The 21,294-nt window shown below is 40.4% G+C and overlaps 1 pseudogene; it reads left to right on the top strand.

The window, feature by feature from the left end:
• The first annotated feature begins 565 nt into the window (after positions 1–565).
• On the top strand, positions 566–1,301 carry LOC148018736 (glyceraldehyde-3-phosphate dehydrogenase GAPCP2, chloroplastic pseudogene; annotated as a pseudogene).
• Positions 1,302–21,294: the final 19,993 nt, after the last annotated feature.

Genomic DNA, 21,294 nt, shown 5'->3' with positions numbered 1-21,294 from the left:
AGCCTTGAAAATCAGCATACTGCACTTCGGAAGATGGTGAAAAGATGGTTTGGGCCGTACATAGTCAGACATGTCTTTGATAATGCAACATATGAGCTGACAGAATTGGATGGGACAGTGCTTAGAGTGCCTATTGCTGGAAAACGAATCAAGATTTTCAAGAAAAGAGATGATGAGGATTATGCATTGGATAAATTTTCAAGAGAAGAGCAATGACAAGAAACTCCAATGGAAGAGACAGATGATATGGCTGATAATCTTGTTGATCTACCGGAAATGCATAACGAAGAGATTGATCTGTTTGTGGATCTTGATGATAACGATCATGGGTAGTTGGCCCATTCGGAGGATGCGCAGGATTAGAGGGGGTGGATGCCGTATTGCTACGCATTCGAGGTGTGAAAACCACCCAAAAGTTGTGTGTGCGATTTGATACTTTGTGCATACTTAGTTGTTGTGATTACATTTATGCTCTGCGTATGAGTATAGTAGCGAGCATGAAGGGTTGCTTTCAGTCTATGTTGAACTGGGTCAAGGAGAGAAGACATTATAACTATTCAAACAAATGCACGAGGAGGATATCTCTCTGGATAGTATCACACTTGTTTGTGCTTTAAAAGCTACAAAGAAAGTAATCATATCAGCACCTTCTGCAGATGCCCCAATGTTGTGATGGGTGTTAATGAGGAAAAATACAAACCAGAGATGCAAATTGTATCAAATGCCAGTTGTACAACGAACTGTCTAGCTTCGCTTGCAAAGGTTATACGCCAAGAGTTTGGAATTATTGAGGGTCCGATGACTACGGTCTATGCAACTACTGCAACTCAAAAGACAGTGGATGGTTCTTCTGGGAAGGACTGGCGAGGAGGCAAGGGTGCAGCACAAAACATCATCCCTAGCTCAACTGGTGCTGCAAAGGCAGTGGGAAAGGTTCTACCTGCGCTGAATGGAAAGTTGACTGGCATGGCATTTAGAGTTCCGACTCCTAATGTTTCAATTGTTGATTTGACTTGCCAACTGGAAAAAGTTGTTTCTTGCGATGAAGTTAAGGCAGCAGTCAAAGCTGTGTCTGAAAGCTTAATGAAAGGGATCCTTGAATATACTGAGGATGATGTGGTCTCTACCGACTTTGTTGGGGATGAGAGGTCCAGCATCTTTGATGCAAAGGCAGGCATTGCTCTGAACAAAACAAATTTATGAAGTTTGTGGCATGGTCTGACAATGAATGGGGCTACAGCAACCGAGTGGTGGATCTCATCAGCCATATTGCTTTGGTTGCTGCTGGCAAGAAATATTGAGATCTTCTAATCTACGCGACTTCGAGGTTGGGCCTGTCATTAAGCTGGTGGTTTTTGTGTAACACTCAAGAGCATTCCCTATCAAGGTCACGGAACCAAGTTTTTTGCTTTTTCTGGGACAGAGCCGCGCATTAGGGGAAAGGAGCCGCGCTTTGGGGGAAAGGAATACGCTAATCTGGGGGAAAAAGAGGAGGAGTGCAGACAAAGGAAGGGGAAGACGAAAGAAAAAGACGGAGTGGGGGAGTCTTGGGGAGAGAGAGGATTGGAAGAAGGGAAAAAGCCTTGTGGAAGAGGGAGGATTGGAGGGAAAACAAAGAAGATGACGGAAGGGGATTCCTCACGGAATTCGTATGGCACCGGACCAAGCTTGGGTTGTAAACTCATGGCACGGATCCTGTAATGACACTGTCTGAAAGAATGGATGCACCTCGGCATAACAACTGAGCAGGGGAATTGAAAAGGGAGGCTACTGTACATCGCAGAAAGAAACGAAGGAGGAAGAGGATAGATGGAACTCAACGGAACAGGGGGGGGAAGAAAAAGAAATCAAGGTGAACTCTGCATTCAGAACAGGGAAGGAGGGGAGCTATCTCTATTGGATTGACTGCGATGAGCTAAAGCTATGCTAAACTAAAGAGTAGAAGTCTGTTGACATGCGACGAGGTGTCATCAATAATAACCACAGATATACATTGGCAGCAGACAGAAATGCAGGCGCAGAGGAAGGAACCTGAAGAAGTGCTGCAGGGTTGTCCTACAATGCTGTCGACAAGCTCCTGTCTCAACCACGTCAAACTTTACCCATGCCAGGATCACAAGCTTCAGGATAACTTACTACTTACGACAGAGATGATCCAAGAACCTTAGGATACAACAGAAGTGTTACTAGTAGCTATAGCAAAGCTGATCGTTATGTTTCATGGGATGAGATCAAAGCAATGTCTCCAACACGAAGATATGGGATCGATTCAGTAACAGTAAACAACCTTCGTAGATCATTTTGCAGGTTCTTGAGGGAGCTTGGAATCAAGCTGAGAATGCCCAGTGTTGCAATCGTCATATCCACTATATTTCGCCATTGATGTTACCTTCATTAATCACATCATAAAAAATGATAAATTTACAATTGCAACAGCATGTATGTTCCTGGCCAGCAAAATAGAGGAACATCAGATATCTCTTGAAGACGTGGTTGCTTTGGCATATTGTTTGTAGAACATAATTAATCCTGTAGCAGCTCAGGAGATGAGAGATAAGGATTTCCCTATTGCCGGAGAATTCTATCCTTCATTGATGATATGTTCCTGAATTACTGTGGCTGTCATTTGATGATGATTCCAGCATTCATTTCAGTTCAGAGAACCTCAATATTACTAGAAATCCACCTTGACAAGATGTGTATGCAGTCACAAAGTTAGAAGAAACATGCTATTTTGTCCTTTTAGAATCATGAACTGATTTCTATTGTTCGTCTGACAAAAATCTGTGACACTTCTTCAACCAGTTTAAAAGCAAACACTGCTCCTGAAAAATTTATTCTTGTCTGAATGAAAAAGAAGAGCCAACCTTCTATACTATTTATTTTTACAAGGATGTCATCAGTTCTATATGACATAATCAACTTTGATTCCATTGATCTTTTTCTGAGCTGCAATGTGGACATTTACAACAGTAGACAGCAGTAAATAAGAATAATTCAGCTTGTTTGATCTTTTATCCTGAAATTTATCAAGGTCTTCTGAAGACGCGACTTTGCTTTTATAAATCCTTCGACAACGTTTAGCCTGTGTATGACTAAGCAATGGAAAATGATCAAAAGTGTGCATACTATGCCATGTGATTTGTTTCCCATGAGAATGAATCTTCATTGAATACGTGAAAAAATCTATATCGGGATTATACCGATGACGCCAAGGCATACATAGAATAATGTCACTAGATTGCAAAGGCACAACTAGAAAATTTATATATTCAACATAATCACCAATTATAATTTCTAAGTCATTTACTTCTTGTGTTCCATTATATCTAGTGCCTAAGAATGCAGCCTTGATGTGATAATGAGTAGAAACAGTATGTAATTTCAATTCTTTGATCAATTTTGCAAAAATAAAGTCGTATGTACTCCCATCATCATGTAAAATAGTCTTTTCTTTATCATGCACAAAATATTTCATCGTTAATAAAGAATGGAGATTTGGTATACTTGGTAAAGTATCTAAAGTAGTACCATTATCATCATCGTCTTCCATGAAATTTGGCATTTCTTCATGGTCTTCATCTTCAGTCGGTCCCAAATAGTTGATGTGAACAAGTGGCTTTTTGGATTGACAATTCGCCACTAGATGTCCAAGTTGATGGCATTTGTAACAACTATGGATTTGGCTTTAGACACATTATTAGTAATAGTAAAAAGTTTAGGAATGTTGGGATTTGACTAAAGAGATGGCTTAGGATTTGGATTTGTATTTGATGGTAAAGCAGGGGGTCGTGTCCAAGATTTATGGAATAAATATGGAAGGAAACAATTTTGATTGATACTTTGAAAATTAGAATTGAATTGTTTTGTACCGAAGTTACCATTGTTTGAAAATTGTTGTGGTCCCTTCTCTCGTCCTCGAATCTTATCTTTAGCATCATGGGCCAAGGAAATTGTATCTTCGAGAGTCATTGGCTTAAACATGTTCACTTCTACATAGAAGTGACCAAGTAACCCAAACATAAACTTACGCTTATGAGTCGCCTCAGGTATATCTTCGAGCATTCCTAGTTGTAATAAAGCATTTCAAAGACACTCGGTATATTGGAAAATAGGCTCGCAATCTCTTTGTTGCAGAATATCCCATTGTTTGATTGCTTTTTCATGGAATTGGGGTGGAAGAAAATTCTGCAAAATTTCCTTTTCGAAAGTCTTCCAAGTAATAGGACAATCAATGCTTTTGTAGACAACAGTCCACCATAAGGATGCTCTGCCCATTAAATGATTAGTGACACACTTGATTTTTTCTTTTTCAGCATATTGTTCTTCATGGAAATAATCATCAAACTGGTTGATAAAAGCAAGTATAGTCTTTTACTTATCTTTGTTTATTTCTAAATAGATTGCGCTTCAAGTGTCGCATCGATCGTATGTCGTATAATATCTTCAGATTGTGGTTCATCTTGATTGATAGTAGATCATTGCAGAGTGGCCAATTGAGCTTGCAAAGTTTGACATGCTCTTTATTTCTCTTGAAGCTGCATCATAATTAGGTCGAGTTTTTGCTCCATCGTTGGTTCTAGTAAATCACTCTTCGGCCATAAAGTCTTTCATATTCTTGCAAAATTTCAAACAACCTCACACACTCAAAATCTTGTTAGCCAGATGAGTGTAGCTCAAATTCGGGATTACAAGGCTTTTTTTTTAAATTTAAAGGTGGCTTTTGATGATCTTTCTTCTTCATGGCTATGGAAATTGATGTCAGCCTTCTTCCAAGAGGATGTCGTTTGTGTAGACTACATAGAGCAAACTGTGTGCTGGAACTTAGCTCTGTCAGAGCATAGGTGCAAATGGGGGCTTGTAGAGAAGTTAAAATCGGCTCAAGAGTTGCTGTGTATGAAATCCCGCTATGGAAGAGATTTAAAACCTTGGGATTTTAGCCTTTGTAGCTTAGTAAGCTTTACGCTTGAAGCTTTTTAAATAAAAACGTGTTCAGACTTAATCAAATTGACTAAGACGTCAATATAAATCGGGCGGTGCTATCGAACGGCAGTTCATCCTACCGGCGCATCGTTGTGAGTTCCCAATTATTAAGCTTTAAAAAAAAAACTTAAGTGTTAAGCTTAGTCACTAATGAAACTGAAAGTTGCTGAGAAAAAATGGACTTAACAATTGAAACTTTCCGGGTGGTCCTCCGCCTGTAGAGGCTGGTCCTTTACGATCTAAGTGCGTAGCAGGGGGTTTTTCACCGCCAGGAACGCACTAGTATTGACCGGTTTCCACAAGAGTGACTGTAGAGCTCGATCATTCCAGAAGCTTCGCCTTCGTGCGAGATGGTAAGCAATTGGAAGCTCTCGATCTCAGCTTCGCTTTGATATCACTAATTCACAAATCGGATGCCATATGCGTACGTAGCGAGCGTCGGAAGGTCCCCAAGAGCAAAGAACTTTACTTTTTGCTCAAAAACTACGAGAGAAAATTTGCATGACATGATGCAAGAAGACCAATTGGGTACAATCTCCCCCCATGCCCTATGTGAGCGCTTCACAAAGCATGTATTTAATATATTATATTAATATATTATTCATCTCCAAGCTCAAAAATAGCCCAAATTTATGATTAGCATGTTTTAGCTTTTGTGTTTGCTTTTTTCCAGATAAAGAATAAAGCGGTTCGATGCCCAAAGAGTCGAGCTATGACCAAATACAATGTCCAATAACAAAAATTTAAATCGTGTGCCCATGCGCATACAAAATAATAAATATATGTCAAGTGCTTTAATAAATAAGCACATCAAAATAAATATTGGCGCCATGCCTAAGATGCGCGCCCATAAGAAATGATAATTTCTTCTAAATAACTTGAATACACGCTATCACCCAGTACTTCCTAGCGCCACCGGCACCTACTCTACACATCAACTGAAGCATTCATAATTGTTAGAAAATAATAAAATTAAACCGATAAAAGTGAATACCTAGCAGTCTTCAGCTACAAAATAAATAAATAGGTTGGAACTCAATTCTAACCTTAATTTATTACAAGTGCGCACTCTAAACTCATAAACGTCCATTAATTTAAATGTGTATTTTGCGGAATCACCTGCTATGGAATCAACCACTTGCACATTAAACTAACGAGACACCGGAAAAGAACATGCGTCCCCATCGACTTTTCACATAAGGAATCTACCTTGTGTATGAGCCCTGACAAATAAATATAAGTTTACGGTATCCACGGGAAAAACCTCATGGAATCCATCGTGGAATATGCCTCATGGCATTAGAAAACTTCTATATCCCAAGATAAATCCTTGATATAGATCCTACTTAAAATTATTTGAATATTAGAAAGAAAATTTGAAAAGGTTGTTCTACCTTCTTGGAGAGGCACGCAACTTGGAGTAAATAAACTTTCAAGGAGGATATATGGAAATTCAAGTAGCCATGATAATTTCCAAGGATTCATTTTGTCCAAGAAGGATCATCTAGTGTCCAAGTAAAGATGATGAAAAATTGGATAATAGAAAAGAACCCATGGTAGAGGGAAAGCATCAAGATGGATTCGGTGCATGGATTTTTCAAAAATTGTTTAATATATACACCATCGGTAGATTGGTGTGTATATGAGATTTTGAGGTTTTACATATAGCTTTTGAATTATGGTCACAAAGATTATTCATGTTTTAATCCATATATTGAGCCATAGTCTCCATTTGTGTTGGTCTATCATCCCAAGTGTGTGTATGTGCCTTTCTCTTGGGCATATCTGTTGGTTGTATTGCATATTGATTGCTCTACTAAGCCATATGAGATGAAGTCTCTCATTTTTACCTCTATCTGCCTCCATTAAATCTTTCAAATTCTAGATTCTCTTTCTTTCATCTCCTTCCAACTCTCAATCTCCCTACACATTTTTGTCTCATACACCTTGGGATAGATCATTAACCATACACACTCTTACATTGGTGAACCAACATGAAGGTCAATAGAAGAAGTGCAATCATAGAAGATCCATCAAGTTTTAAATTAGACGGTCAATAAAATGTAAGTTCGTGAGAAGCTTGATGTTGTAGCTCTTGTGAGTGCTTTGCAAGCAGTGAAACATGAGATGAAGTAATGCATAGGGTTTCATAGCATACATGGAGCTAGTATTTTTTTGATCTTAATGTGTAGACATAGCAAGAATAATTGACAAAATTATATAGAAGAGATAGAAATTGAGTTGTCTTTAAAAAGGCTCTTAGAGAGGAGTTTTTCCTCGAATACATAGCACTAGTTATGGGGAAAAGTTTTAGAGATTGGGCAGAAAGATCTAACAAAGATCTTGCAACTACAATCTTGTTGCATTAATTTGCAAGCTGATATGCATAATTGGATGTGGATGACAAGTAGTCCTTGGAAAGCTTGCAAGTGAGTTATTCTTAAAAGCTACAAATTCTGATGTTGCAAGAGGAATTGATTGACCATTTGGTGAAGATGAGACATCATAAAGAGTGTTGAAAACTAATTTGACATATGTTACACATGTTGTAAATATGATTGTGAAGGACCAAATGATGAAATTCAAGTTGGAAATAGGGTCTATGCTTACAATTTCTATGAAAGCACCCAAAAATTGCAACGAAACTATCTATTTCTATAGCTAAGTATCCTATTATGCCTATTGGTCTAACTCTAGAAAGAGATGCTTTGGATGAGATAGTGAAGTGCTTGCATGATCTTCACTTCACTTTTGGAGATCTTTACTCAAAGGTTGTAAGTGAAAGAGAAGGGATGGGCAATATTCCAAAGTTTTTTCAAAGAAGGGTTTATGAAAAGGTGCATATATTGTAATAGCCTATAACTTGAAAAGTGTGATTGTAGGGATTACCTTGATGTGGAGGCAAAGAAGTTGGTATTTTGGAAAGATCATAAGGTTCATGCAAGTGAATTATGATTGCCACTTGAGTCAAACTTTGATAGAGGTGCTATGCATAAGTGATTGGAAAAATTGGAATCAATGAAACATACGAGTTGGAGAATGAAGAATCTTATAGTTCTATGAATGCATGTAAAGCGAGTGTAGCTAAAAATGACATGATGAACAACACTACACAAAGAGGAGTGACACAAAAGCAGTCTCATAAGGATGAAAAATTTTGCTTCATTCTTAAGAGTTATTATTCTTGCTCACATTATGCAAGAACTACAACAAAATCTATTGTGATGGTATGGTGCACAAATTGGATGCCGTATGCGTACATAGCGAGCGTCGAAAGGTCCCCAAGAAGAGAGAACTCTACTTTAAGCTCAAAATCCAACAGAATAGACTTGCACGACATGAAGCAAAAAGACCAATTGGGTACAATCTTCCCCCATGCCTTGTGTGAGCGCTCCACAAAGCATGTATTTAATATTTTATTCATCTCCAAGCTAAAAAATAGCCCAAATTTACAATTAGCATGCTTTAACTTTTGTGTTTGCTTTTCTCCAAATAAAGAATAAAGCAGTTGGGCGCCCCAAGAGTCGGGTTGTGCCCAAATACAATCACCAATAATGAATATTTAAATTGTGCGCCTATGCACATACAAAATAATAAATATATGTCAAGAGCTTCAATAAATAAGCACGTCAAAATAAATATTGGCGCCATGCCTCTAGGATGCGCGCCCATCAAAAATGATAATTTCTTCTAAATAACTTGAATATAGGCTATCGCCCATTGCTTCCTAGCGCCACATCGCCTGCTCTACACATTAATTGAAGCATTCACAATTGTTAGAGAATAATAAAATTAAATCGATAAAAGTGAATACCTAGCATTCTTCAACTAAAAAATAAATAAATATGTTGGAACTCTATCCTAATCTTAATTTAATATGAGTGCGCTGTCGAAGGGTTTTCGAAAGCAAAGTCCCGACCATAGAGGACCTTGACTAATTTCAGGATAGAAGATCAATCAAGTAAGATCACGATTAAATTTGAAAGAAGGTCACCTCAATTTTGGATAATGTCATCAATAGCTTCAGCTTCATAAAAGAAACAAATCTGATTTTTAAATTGGCTACTCAAAAATAGAAGTCCTTCACGACCCTTCTTGCTATTTTAGAGAGGAACACTCTACAGGTTGTTTGCTAATTAGGGATTGATCACTATCTTCGATAGCATGTATATCAGTTCTTGAGCTTGCCCCTTGTTGAAAATCCTACTTTACCCATATGCAAGGTGTGTGTTAGAGTAGCAATGCTACTATATTGGTACCTGGAAAGCTAGCAAGTGCTGGATCTGCTAGATTCTAAAGCAAAGGAGATGGCAACATATCACGAACATAAACAGAGCACTAAGACAAAGCCAAAGATGATGACAGTCATGTTCATGCTCATCGTCATCACTGTCAGGAATGAAGATTTATTGTTTGCTATCAGCACAGCCTTGTACAGGGCTCTCCTAGGCTTTTCTTCCACAGAAAAAGAAACTCAGGCTTTCCACTTGTGTCAACTGTTAGCCAAGCAAGTCCGGTGCAGTTTTAGTAGATACATACAGCTTTCTTGCATAGACAAAGACTCTATAATATACTAACCAAGTCTGGTGCAATTTTGCACATATATACATAGCTCTTGCACAGTTAAAAACTCTGTCACAAAGGCCTCCCAAGATACATAACCCTCCACCAAATAGAACTGTGATAAGATCAAACTTGTGCAACATGCATTTTCATTGGCGTGTCGATGTTGCTTTGAACTGATTCAAAGGCATCTGAACCTAAACAAGGGCATCAACAAGGAAAAGATAACTGATTGAGAAATGAGCAATTTCTCAAGGTATTGCATCAGCCAATGGTGACAGTCCTGACATCACAAAATTTGAATTAAAAAATCCAAGTTCCTTCATTCATAACCGGAAAAGAGTTGTAAGATGTCTTCTTCTTTCCGCACAATTCTTGGTAACCATCTTTGTGCTTAGGATCAAAAGCTGCGATGTGGAGGCAAGCTCGGATAGGTTGTATCTATATGGATGGCAATATAATCCATTCAGGCAAGGGCAATGCAAGTTATTCAAGGATAGACAATGGAAGAGGCCTCTCTGATACGAATAAAGAACAAGAAGTCAAAAGGATATGTGATATCACTGGGAGAGTTGGCAAGTCCTCTCTGATTCCATAGAGGAACATGAAACATGATCGAATCGTGCAAGCTTCCAAAATTGGGAGCAACCTGGTTATCTGCTTCATGCAGCAAGGGAATCCTCAGCATATATGTCCAGGGATACCATTTCCGGTGGAAGGTAATCCAATGTTCCATACATGGTCCTCCTCCTCCACCGTAATCAAAAGCTTCTCGATTTGATAAAAAATCTCTCCTCGATGCTTGCATCTTCAGCCTTTTCTTTTTCTACCCCAGGCCCGATACAAAGAAGGTCCCCTTTTTCTAGAAAAGTGGCCCTTTTTCCCCTCAGAAAAGCGGCCTTCTCCCTTTCCTTTTGCATTAGCCTAATCAGGCCCCATAGCTTTCTCGACTTCACCATGCTCAATATATGTTGAAAGCATTGCATTCCATGACACAATGTTGCGGTCTGACAAAGCATCAAATTTCTTCTTTGCTTTCTCCACACTGCCACACTTGCAGTACATGCTAACCCCTTTTTACATGTAGCAGTATCTCTATCCTCAGCAAATCGTCTCAACTTGTTGCTCAGTAGCAGCTAAAAAGAGGTGAGGATGGCTCTGGAGTAGTTTAATTAGAAACTGCCCACTAGGAGATTCTGGCTGAAGAGGTGCAATTGGATTTCCCCCATCATTTGTACCAGTATCTACTTTCACTATCACAAACCTCAACTTCTATGTTTGCCTCTGACAAAAACACTTCTCCAACCACCTTGTTGGAAAAGGAAGACTCTGATCAACATTTTTGGACACTCTGAAACATGGCTCCAAATATCCACCATCAGCATCAATACCAGTAAACTTGCTACAACATAAACCTGATGAGCCTCTCTGTGTTACAGCACCATGCATCCTTGAGACAAATGATGTCTCAGAGAAATCAAAACCTGGGAGACAAGTTGCAACTGCGGTCTTCCGGAACTTCAGTGGAGGGCTCAGGGTATCAGAAAGGCATTCCCTGAGGAGGTTTTGGCGAGAGGCAAGAGCAGGTAACACTGGTGCAGCAGCAGCATGCAATGCCCTGCCAATCTCTAAAGCAATAGTACATCCCTTCTCTACAAGTGAACCACATGCTTGGAGGACACCAAGAAATGTTGGCTTATTAGGACTCATTCCTTTAACTAGCATTTGACTATATAGCTGCAGAGCCTTCTTTGCCTTATCCAAGTCAAAATATCATGAGATCAAAACATTCCATGCAACAATGTCTTGATCAAAGAGCCCATCAAACATGCTCTCTACTTCTAAAATGCTGCCACATTTACCATAGACACTAACAAGAGTGCTATTAACAAAAGCATATGAAGTGAAGCACTTCTTGTGAGCATCTGCATGTAATGCTCAGAAAATTTCCCAAGAAACTTTTCTTGGTTTTCCATCCATGCTCATAACATCTTCCTTCTCAATGAGGGTACCACATGCTTGAAATGTGATCTTAAATGTCTGCTGATTTGAGAAAATGCCCTTCTCTTGCATCTGTTTGTATAGTTGTAATGCCTTCGCGCCTTGACCCTGCTCAACATAGGCTGAAAGCATCCCATCATGCCTACCATTGTTGAAGGAGGACCTATCAGGTGCAACCCCATAGCTGAAAGGAAAGGTAGCAAAAGACCCCTCTCTCTACTATACTACCCACGCAGAACAAAAATGCAAACACAATGACTAAGTATGTACAAAGTAACAAATGTCTCACACACAAATTTTTGGCGGATCCCACACTTTGGATGTGTAGCAGTACGACATCCACCCCCTCTGATCCTGCGTATCCTGCAGATGGGCCAACTACCCATGATCATTGTTGTCAAGATCCACAAATAGATCAATCTCGTCATTGTGTATTTCCAATATATCAACAAGATTATCTATCATATAATCTATCTCTTCTACTGGAGTTTCTTTTCGTTTCTCTTCTCTTGTAAATTCTTCCAATGCATAATCCTCGTCATCTCTTTTCTTGAAAATCTTGATTCTTTTTCTTGCAATATGCACTCTAAGTACTGTCCCATCCAATTTTGTCAGCTCATATGTTGCATTGTCAAAGACATGTTTGACTATGTACAGCCCAAACCATCTTTTCACCATCTTCGGAAGTACAGTACGCTGATTTTCAAGGCTGCTATCAAAGAGTAATACCTAGTCTCCCTCTTTTATTGCTCTAGGCCACAAGCGATGCTTGTTATCAAACCTATCCTTATTTCTAAGTCTAGCAGCCTTCAACCTGTCAATAGTTAGCTAAATATCCTCTGGTCTTCTCTCCAACTGCCCGATCCGAAGAGCTAAGAGCTCCTCACTCGTCAAATCCTTTTGCCAAGGTAAAACTGACCAAGTCAAAGCACAAGTCTCAATCGGCATAACCGGTTTCTGACCATACATCAACTCTGCAAGCATATATCCTATGGTAACACTTTGAGTCATACGATCAGCCCACAAAGCAAATGGTAGAAGTCTTCGCCATTCTCCAATCCGTCCTCTGCATGCTTTGGCTAATGCTTTCACTATTGGCGGATGCCCTCTTTCACTCTTTTCATTTCCCTCTGGGTTGTATGCTGTGGTTAGAGCCAACTTGATTCCTAGTTGAGAGAAAAACTCCCTAGCTACATCTGCATCCAATTCACAGTGATCTGCAGTGATCTTACCCACAGAGCCATACCTACAGAAAATTTCTTCGAATAAGAACTTACACACTGCACTAGTGGTCTTCGTTCTCAAAGGTCTGCCCTCAACATGATTGGTAAGATCCTCTCTAGCCAAAACAATATACCTCATGTGCCATAGACCCATAGGCATAGTAACCAAGTCAACTACCCACTTGTAATCAATGCATAGCAGATAGGTCGGATAAATCTCATCTTGATGACGCACTACAAAATACATCTTTCAGTCTCTCTGCAAGTCTCTACAAAGTGAGAAACATCTCTATACATGCCTTTCCACCAATATTTTTCCTTGATTTTGTCATAAGTAGCCCATACTCCTCTATGACCAGCCCAAGGACTCTCATGAAACTCCCTCATCACCTGTAACAGGGTCTCTTTATTGCACACAACCTGCAAGGGTAATCCTCTATTTTTCTTCGGGTGCTTTCAAAGAAATCCGTCTTTGAGAAAATAACCATAGGCTTTTCTTCTGATCTTCTTGAACTCTTCATCTGTCCATTCATCTCTTTTGCTTAGTGTACTAAGATACTTGCTAATCTGCAACCAATCTCCAACATAGTGTTCTTCTATGAAAGCCACAATATCATAGACATGACAAACATGATCACCCATAGCGGCTAAAATTTTTGCATCATCCTCTTCTGCAAGTAGTGTCTTCTCATCATCATATCTAGCTCTAGACAGCATATCCGCCATTGGATTGTCCCTCCCTGATATGTGTTTAAATTCTGGATTTAATGACTTGATGTATGCAATCCATCTTAGCATAGCTATATCCGGAGTAGAGCAACTCGTAATCTTACCTATCAATGGAAAGCAATCTGTCTCTACCACAACTAAGGCTCTAATAAAGTACTCCTTGTCACATTTGGAAGCCGTAACAATTCCCAGTAATTTCCTTTTGATTTGAGGATACCTCCTCTGTCTCTCATTTAGGACTTTCACCCCAAACCGAATAGCATACATGTTTCCATCTGCATCATCTTGACTCACAGCCCAACCTATACCAATTGGACTAGTGTCAATTGTCAATACAATAGGCCTTCCGCAATTATAATCTGCTTTCCTGAGAGTAGAAGCAATCCGGAATAACTTCTTCAATTTCTGCATGGCTCTAGTGTGGCTCTCATCCCAATAAAATTTATGTCCCTTTCGAAGTAGCTGATATAAACAATCTGCTATGTGTGCAAAATGGGGTATCCAAATCATGTAAAACACACAGGCTCCAATGAATCTCCGTACCTCTGAAGTGGTAGAACAATACTCCATAATCTTGCCTATAGCATCTACTTTCTCAGGTGAAGGTTTCTTGCCATAATACCCACACATATGTCCAACAATGACAACCTCATTTACTCCAAAAATAGATTTTTGCCCTGATAGTGTCAAGTTCACTTCTTCTAACCTGGCCAAAATCTTTTCACAAGCTGAAATATGATCAGCCACAAAGTATCTACATCCCTGCTCATTTAGACTCTCATTCTTCTCTTCTTCTGCACACCCCTTAATGGGCACATCATCCAAGAAAGGCAGGGTAAGCTGAGGTATATACTCACGAAGGACCTTATGCATGGCATGAATCATATGTGCAATAGAATTAGTGGCACCTTGAGGCAAGGTACACATCCTGACAAGCCAAATACGAGTTCTCATAGTGGTGTCTGCTTTCCAAAGCCAGCTGAAACTGATCATATCTTGAATACAAGTCACCTAAAGAATAGATATTGGCACATCCAGCAAATGCTTCTGCAAACTCATCCACAACTGGACCTATACCAACATTCCTGATAGTAACTCTGTTTACTGGCTGCATGTCCTGTATAAATCGGAGAGTACCATTCTTCTTTGAAACCGTAAACCACCTATTTGAGTATGGTGCAGATGAAGGCTCTAGGATTCCCATCTTGATTTTCTCATTCAACAAGTCAATTAACTTTGGCAAGTGTGCCTTAGGCAATGGAATAGGTCGGAGGTTCCATGGAATATGAGGAATAGTAAAGATCACCATAGAGGCAACAATATCTGGATTCACACATCCAATCTCATGCGAAAACAAAGCAAACCCCTTTCCATGTTGCTCACGCATATCCTGAAAGCATTTCTTCTCTAAGGGTAGCAAGAAATCACCATTTTCAATTTTTAATTCAGCAAGAGTCTCTGCTAAAAATTTATGGCCTATATGCTCTAGATTCCTCAAAATTGGCTATTTGGCAGCCCTCTCTATTTGCTGATCACTGTCAAGTGGAAGCGGTATAACTACCGGCTTCACCTTCTTATCCACAGTCTTGTATTTCATGTCAACCCTGGCTTCATTATGATCCTCTGCACTAATCAAATCGGACTATCAAGGTAAAAGTTTCAAGACCTTGATTGATTGTGGCAGTACACATTCCTTTATCTCACCAGCATGTGTAAAAAGATTAGGAATAGCCACAGTAGAAGCACCTACCCTGCTTGTGGAATTGGCAAATGGTCGTGAAGTTACTTGTACCAGGCAAACTACTAAGGTGGAATTCTTTCTGGGAGGAAAGAAGACTTCGGTCAAATTGAGAGTCATGAATTTAGGTATCCATGAGTGTCTACTAGGAATGGATTGGCTTAAGCCTAACGATACCCACATTTATTGTGGGAAGGGTCAAGTTTCCTTTCGAAACTCTGAAAAGGAATTAGTCACAACTCAAGGTGAGGTTGGAGTGCCAAGAATCCAATTGGCAAAAGTATCTCGTATCATAAAAGGAGTCAGAAAAGGATTACCTGTCTACTTGATCAAACTCAACAAGTTAGATCAGAAGTAAGAGACTAATGAAGGACCTTCTTGGCTAAAGGAATATGTAGACGTATTCCCTGAAGAGTTGACAGAACTCCCGCCTCAAAGAGAAGTGGATCATGAGATTAAGTTAGTACCAGAAGTTGCGCCAATTGCAAAGATACCTTATAGAATGTCCATACCAGAAGCAATTGAGCTGAAGGAACAACTCAAGAAATTGCTAGAGCAGGGCTATATCCGGCCTAGTAGTTCACCGTGGGGAGCTCCAGTGTTGTTCCAAAAAAAGAAAGATGGGACACTTCGACTATGTATTGATTACCGTGGATTGAATCAATCAATGGTCACGAACAAGTACCCTATTCCTAGAATAGATGAGCTTCTTGATCGTTTTCAAGGTGCAAAGATGTTCTCCAAGATTTATCTCATGTCAGGTTACTATCAAACAAGGATCAAAGAAGAAGATATCCCCAAGACGGCCTTCAATACAAGATATGGGCACTTTGAGTTCCTAGTTATGTCATTCGGACTTACGAATGCACCTGCCACCTTCAACAAGTTAATGCAGGATATCTTTAGGCCATATCTTGATGATTTCGCGCTTGTCTTCTTCGATGACACTTTATTCTATTCCAAATAGGAAGAAGACCATGAACCCCAACTCCGGATTGTCCTTGAGACAATGAGGTCACATAAGCTGTATGCTAAAATAAAGAAGTGTGCATTCTTCAAGCGCCAGATTGAATATCTAGGACTCATAGTATCAGCAGAAGGAATCTCAGTGGACCCAGCCAAGGTCAGAGATGTGCTAGAATGGCCAATACCAACATCTGTCAAAGAGATACGCAGCTTTCTTGGATTGACAGGATGGTATAGGGTCTTCATAAAAAACTATGCTTTGATTGCAGCACCTCTTACAGACTTACTAAAGAAACAAACTTCCATTGCATGGTCAACTCCCGAACAAAATAGCTTCGACAGATTGAAGTAAAGTTTGGTATCACATCTATTCTAAAAGTTCCAGACCTCAATAAGGAGTTCGAGGTAGTAACTGATGCTAGCATTCTTGCCTTGGGGTGTATACTCATGCACGAAGGTCGTCCTGTAGCATACTCTTCAAGGAAATTGAAGAGTCATGAAAAGAATTATGCTATGCATGATCTCGAATTGCTAGCTATCATCTCTGCTCTAAAGCTTTGGAGACACTACCTGTTGGGTAACAAGTTTACTCTAGTAATAACTGACCATAAGAGTCTTAAATGTATCTTTACCCTAAACGAGCTCAACATGAGGCAACGTCGGTGGATTGAAGTGTTGGAGGAATACGACTTTGAAATCAAGTACTGACCAGGAAAAGAGAATGTAGTTGCCGATGCACTTAGTCGCAAGGAATTCCTTAATTCCCTAATCTTGCAGAACCCATCAACAGCTAGATCTCTAGCTACAAATGTATCTATGCCAAACAATCCAATACTTGAGTTAGCTAGAGAGGATGCATGCCATGATCCGGCCTACCAAAGAATGCTAAGGGAGATCTCTATCAAGGATCAGAATCAAAAGTTGTAGGCTAAGTATCATGAATTTTCTATCAATAGTGGGCTTGTCTACTATAGAACAAGGCTGTGTATACCAGCAAGCCCGTCACTTAAGCAGAAGATATTATGGGAAGCTCATGATTCCCCCTTCGTAGTACATCTTGGCTATGCCAAGACTCTTAATGCAGTCAGGACAAGCTACCATTGGGAGAGGCTCAAAGGTGACGTTCTCAAATATGTCACCGAGTGTTTGTCTTGTCAATGTATCAAAGCCGAACATGTCAAGATGCCAGGGAAACTGCAACCGCTTGACATTTCCCAAATGAAATGGGAATTCATCAGCATGGATTTTGTTGTAGGCCTACCCCAAGTCTAGGGAGGATACAACTCCATCATGGTTGTGGTTGACATGCTTACTAAGGTTGCACACCTTCTTCCAGTAAAGACAAACTATAAAGCCTCAGACATTGCAAGATTGTTTATCAAGGAGATATTCAAGCTACATGGTTTACCCAAAAGAATCATTAGTGATCGTGATTCTCTCTTCACGTCACACTTTTGGAGAGCTATCTTTGAAGTTATTGAGACTCAACTCTGCTTTAGTACCGCTTACCATCCCCAAACGGATGGCCAAACAGAGCAAGTAAATCAAGTCATGGAGGATATGCTAAGGGCATACTGCTGTCATGAGCTGAAGAGGTGGATTTAATACTTAACTTTGGTTGAGTTCGCCTACAATGTTTCTTACCCCAACAAAGCATTAAGATGACCCCTTTCCAAGCATTATATGGTCATGACTATCGAAGTCCCCTAAACTTCTCAGATCCAACCTTAAGGGTTAAAGCTTCAAGGCAGATGTTGGAAGAGATGGATGACCAAATAAAGTCAATAAGACAAGACATCCAAGCTGCCAAGGATAGACTGAAGGCATATGCGGACTTGAAGCATCAAGATAGAATCTTCGAAGAAGGAGACATGTTTTTCATTCTCGTACACCCTAAGAAGAGTTCCCTATCCTTAGGTGATTGCAAGAAGCTAAGTCCAAGGTATTGTGGGGCGTACAAGATCCTCAAATGCCTAGGACCTAATGCTTATAGATTGCAACTCCCTGAGAACCTAAAGGTTCACAACGTATTCCATATCAGTCTATTGAAGAAATATGTACCTAATCCTAACCATGTAATCGATGACCAACAAGTTGTAATGCCTAGTCAAGGAGTCCTTGAACTAAGGCCTTATAGGATCTTAGATGTTAGGGAGTGACAATTAAGATCCAGAACCTTAAGAGAATGCCTCATCCAATGGAAAGATTACCCCGAAGAGGATGCCACTTGGTTAGATGAAGGCACTCTCAACCATCAATATCCCCAGTTTATCTCGAGATGAGGGCATCTCGATTCCTCTAAGGGGGAGAGAATGTAATATATACCAAAACACTACCCGCATGAATCCCCTTTTAGGTAATGGGGATAATGATATATCAATTTTGAAAATTGCCTAAGGATAATGCAAAATTTTTAATTATTCCCCTCCCCAGCTGACTGTTGTGCTGGAAGGGGACGGGAATAGAAAGGAGTCGGAAGCTCCTCGGTGGGAGCTCGCAGGTGGTAGTGCCATGCATGCTGACATGAAGGAGAGGGAGGATCCCCCTCCCCCCCCATTTAACGAGAAGGGCGCTGCAGTGAAGTGGAGGTAGTGAGGAATGAGGGCTGCCAAATACCTTGTGTTGTTGTCGTGAGGAAAGGAGGACAAAGGGACGAAAAGGCTGCGCCTGCTTTCTGCTGCCATGGGGGGGATGAGATGAAATAGGAGGCCGCCACGATACCACTCTATGCAGTGGGTAAGAGCGAGAGGGGGGCTTGAGGAGCATTCTGCCCAGACGAGGGCTGAACTCCCAACGCCGTCGCCTGTAGCCGTGCAGGCCTTGCCGCCTGACTACACACCGTCGTCGCCATCAGAATCATCCCCCCCCCCATGTAATCTTCAAAAAGCATAGAAGCTTCCAAAGGGGGGGCCTTCTTAGCCCCCATTCTCCTGGCTTTGAAACTTTCACCCCCCCTGGTTTTAACCCTCTATAAGCCACCTTTTTTTTCCTTGGGGTTTATAAGTCCCCCCCCCCCCCAAGAGAACTAAGGCCTTAAGGGTCTTACTACCTTTTTCTCCATGTTTAATCCCTAAGGCCCCTATCCCTTGGCTTCGGGATCACGGCCCCCCCGTGTTTTATCTCTTGAAAATCCTTTCATACCCCCCCCCCCCTCCGTGTCGTAAAACCTTACAAGGGCCCTTCTTGTGCCTCTTATTACCCCCCCCCCCCCCTCGTGTTTAAAGGTCTATAAGGCCCTTTTCCCCCCAATATTTTAGAGGTCCTATTATTACCCCCCTCGTGCTTTTAATCTCTCTTAAGCCCTTTCCTTGGGCTTTGAAGGCCGGGCAAGAATACCCCTTGGAACTCTCCCGCACCTTGTTTCTTCTCCACACCTTTCTATTTTCCATTCATGCGAGTTTACAAAGGCCATTAAGCCTTCCCCATGGCTTCAATGGGTCTTAGTCATGAGAAATTTTAAAGCACCCCCTTTCAAAATCCCTACTTCAAGAAGAAGCCTTTTAAAACTACTTTCGACGGACAGTGCAAGGGAGCGACGGTGGAATTCCAAAGAGGAGTTGTAAAGCTACTTCCACATCCGAAAGACTACAATTGCGATGCCTCCGAAGAAAGTCCAAGGCGCAGCCGCGGGAGGGTCGTCTCCCAGTATCCATGTGGATATATCACCCCAAGCCCAGGTGTTCCTTCTTAATTTTTATTTGATATTGTTGTAATTCAAACATGCAAGGTTAATTATTAGAAATATGACATATTTTCGTCCTAGTTGTTCACGACGAAGAAACCTACTCATCAATACTTTTAAATGAAACATGCAAATTAAGAAAGTGTAAATGCATTTCTAGCAAATAGCTTATGCATTGAAATGAGTTATAAGTCTAGATTATTATCCATTAAAATAGTATACTTCCGTTAAGCCTAGAAGTATAAATTGCATCTCGCACTATTAACCCATATTGCAATGAATCATAATGGAAAGTGCAAAGCATGAAACGATTCTTACGATGCATAAACTCTATGAAATTATCGTTGTCAACTGCACAAATTAGCAAGAAAAAGGTTGCTTATTTAGCATTAATTTTGTTTGTGAAGAAAAGGGAAGATTAGTTGAAATTAACCTAACCTATGCCTGACCTCAAACCGATAAGTTAGGGTTTAAAAAATCAATTTACTCATAGTCAACGAATCATGTGGCAGTAATCTCGAAATTATCTTCTAAGAGTTAACCAAATTGGCATAAACCTAAAACACCTAAGCCACGGAGTACTCGTTTGGAATAAGTTAAGTTCCAAGAAACGCCTATACATTAAATACTTGCCCACATTCACTGAATGTAGAGACATCGAAAATGTAATTAGAAAGTAAGCTAGGGTTTGTCCCTGAGAATCTTACAGGATGAAATTTGGAAACCCTAGGTCTAACGACATCAGCCTAGTAACCTGAAATAGGTTGTTTCGTGACTCCATTGTCTCATAGTTCGATGTGACACTCGCACAGCAAGTGCGGAGTCATATGATCTTGTGATTGGATCACAAGAGAATAGCCAAATTCTCGCAATGAGGTTGGCAGATCCTTACGCAAGTTATCTTGCAAGAGGATGAATACTTTAGTATCCTCCTTCAGGAATAAAGATTAATTGGAAACTAAAGACCAGCCGATAAACTGAAGTAACCAATGAACATAAGGTTTGACCAAGTTGGGTTAATAGGGTATGCCGTGACCCAGGATATAGGGGGATCTTGCCATGTTGCAACTCATCCCAGATGGAGTGCTGGATGCATTCGAAAGGAAGGATTCATTCCTTAGTAGTTTTCCAACAACAAAAACAATCAATGGAAATGTTTGTGCTTGCTACAGATTTTAGAGCATTGTTTGGCTTTGTTTGATCAATGAATTAAAAGATAAATGGATATCTATACTTCAGATTGAAGGCTTGAAGGGAGAGGTAGCTTCAGTTACTCCCGACTGCCTGCCTAATCCTAACCAACGGGGTTGTTGACCGCGCCGCAAAAGTGAACCGAACCCGCCACAAGAGGTCTCTCTGTTGAGCGCTACTTGGAGAAGGAGGACGCTTGGGTGCCAGGGGGGGCTCTG

Source organism: Lygodium microphyllum, chromosome 20 (assembly GCF_053477565.2).
Source record: "Lygodium microphyllum isolate KBCC chromosome 20, Lygodium_microphyllum_v1.1.10, whole genome shotgun sequence".
NCBI lineage: Eukaryota > Viridiplantae > Streptophyta > Polypodiopsida > Schizaeales > Lygodiaceae > Lygodium > Lygodium microphyllum.
This window is presented reverse-complemented; position numbering and strand designations above follow the sequence as displayed.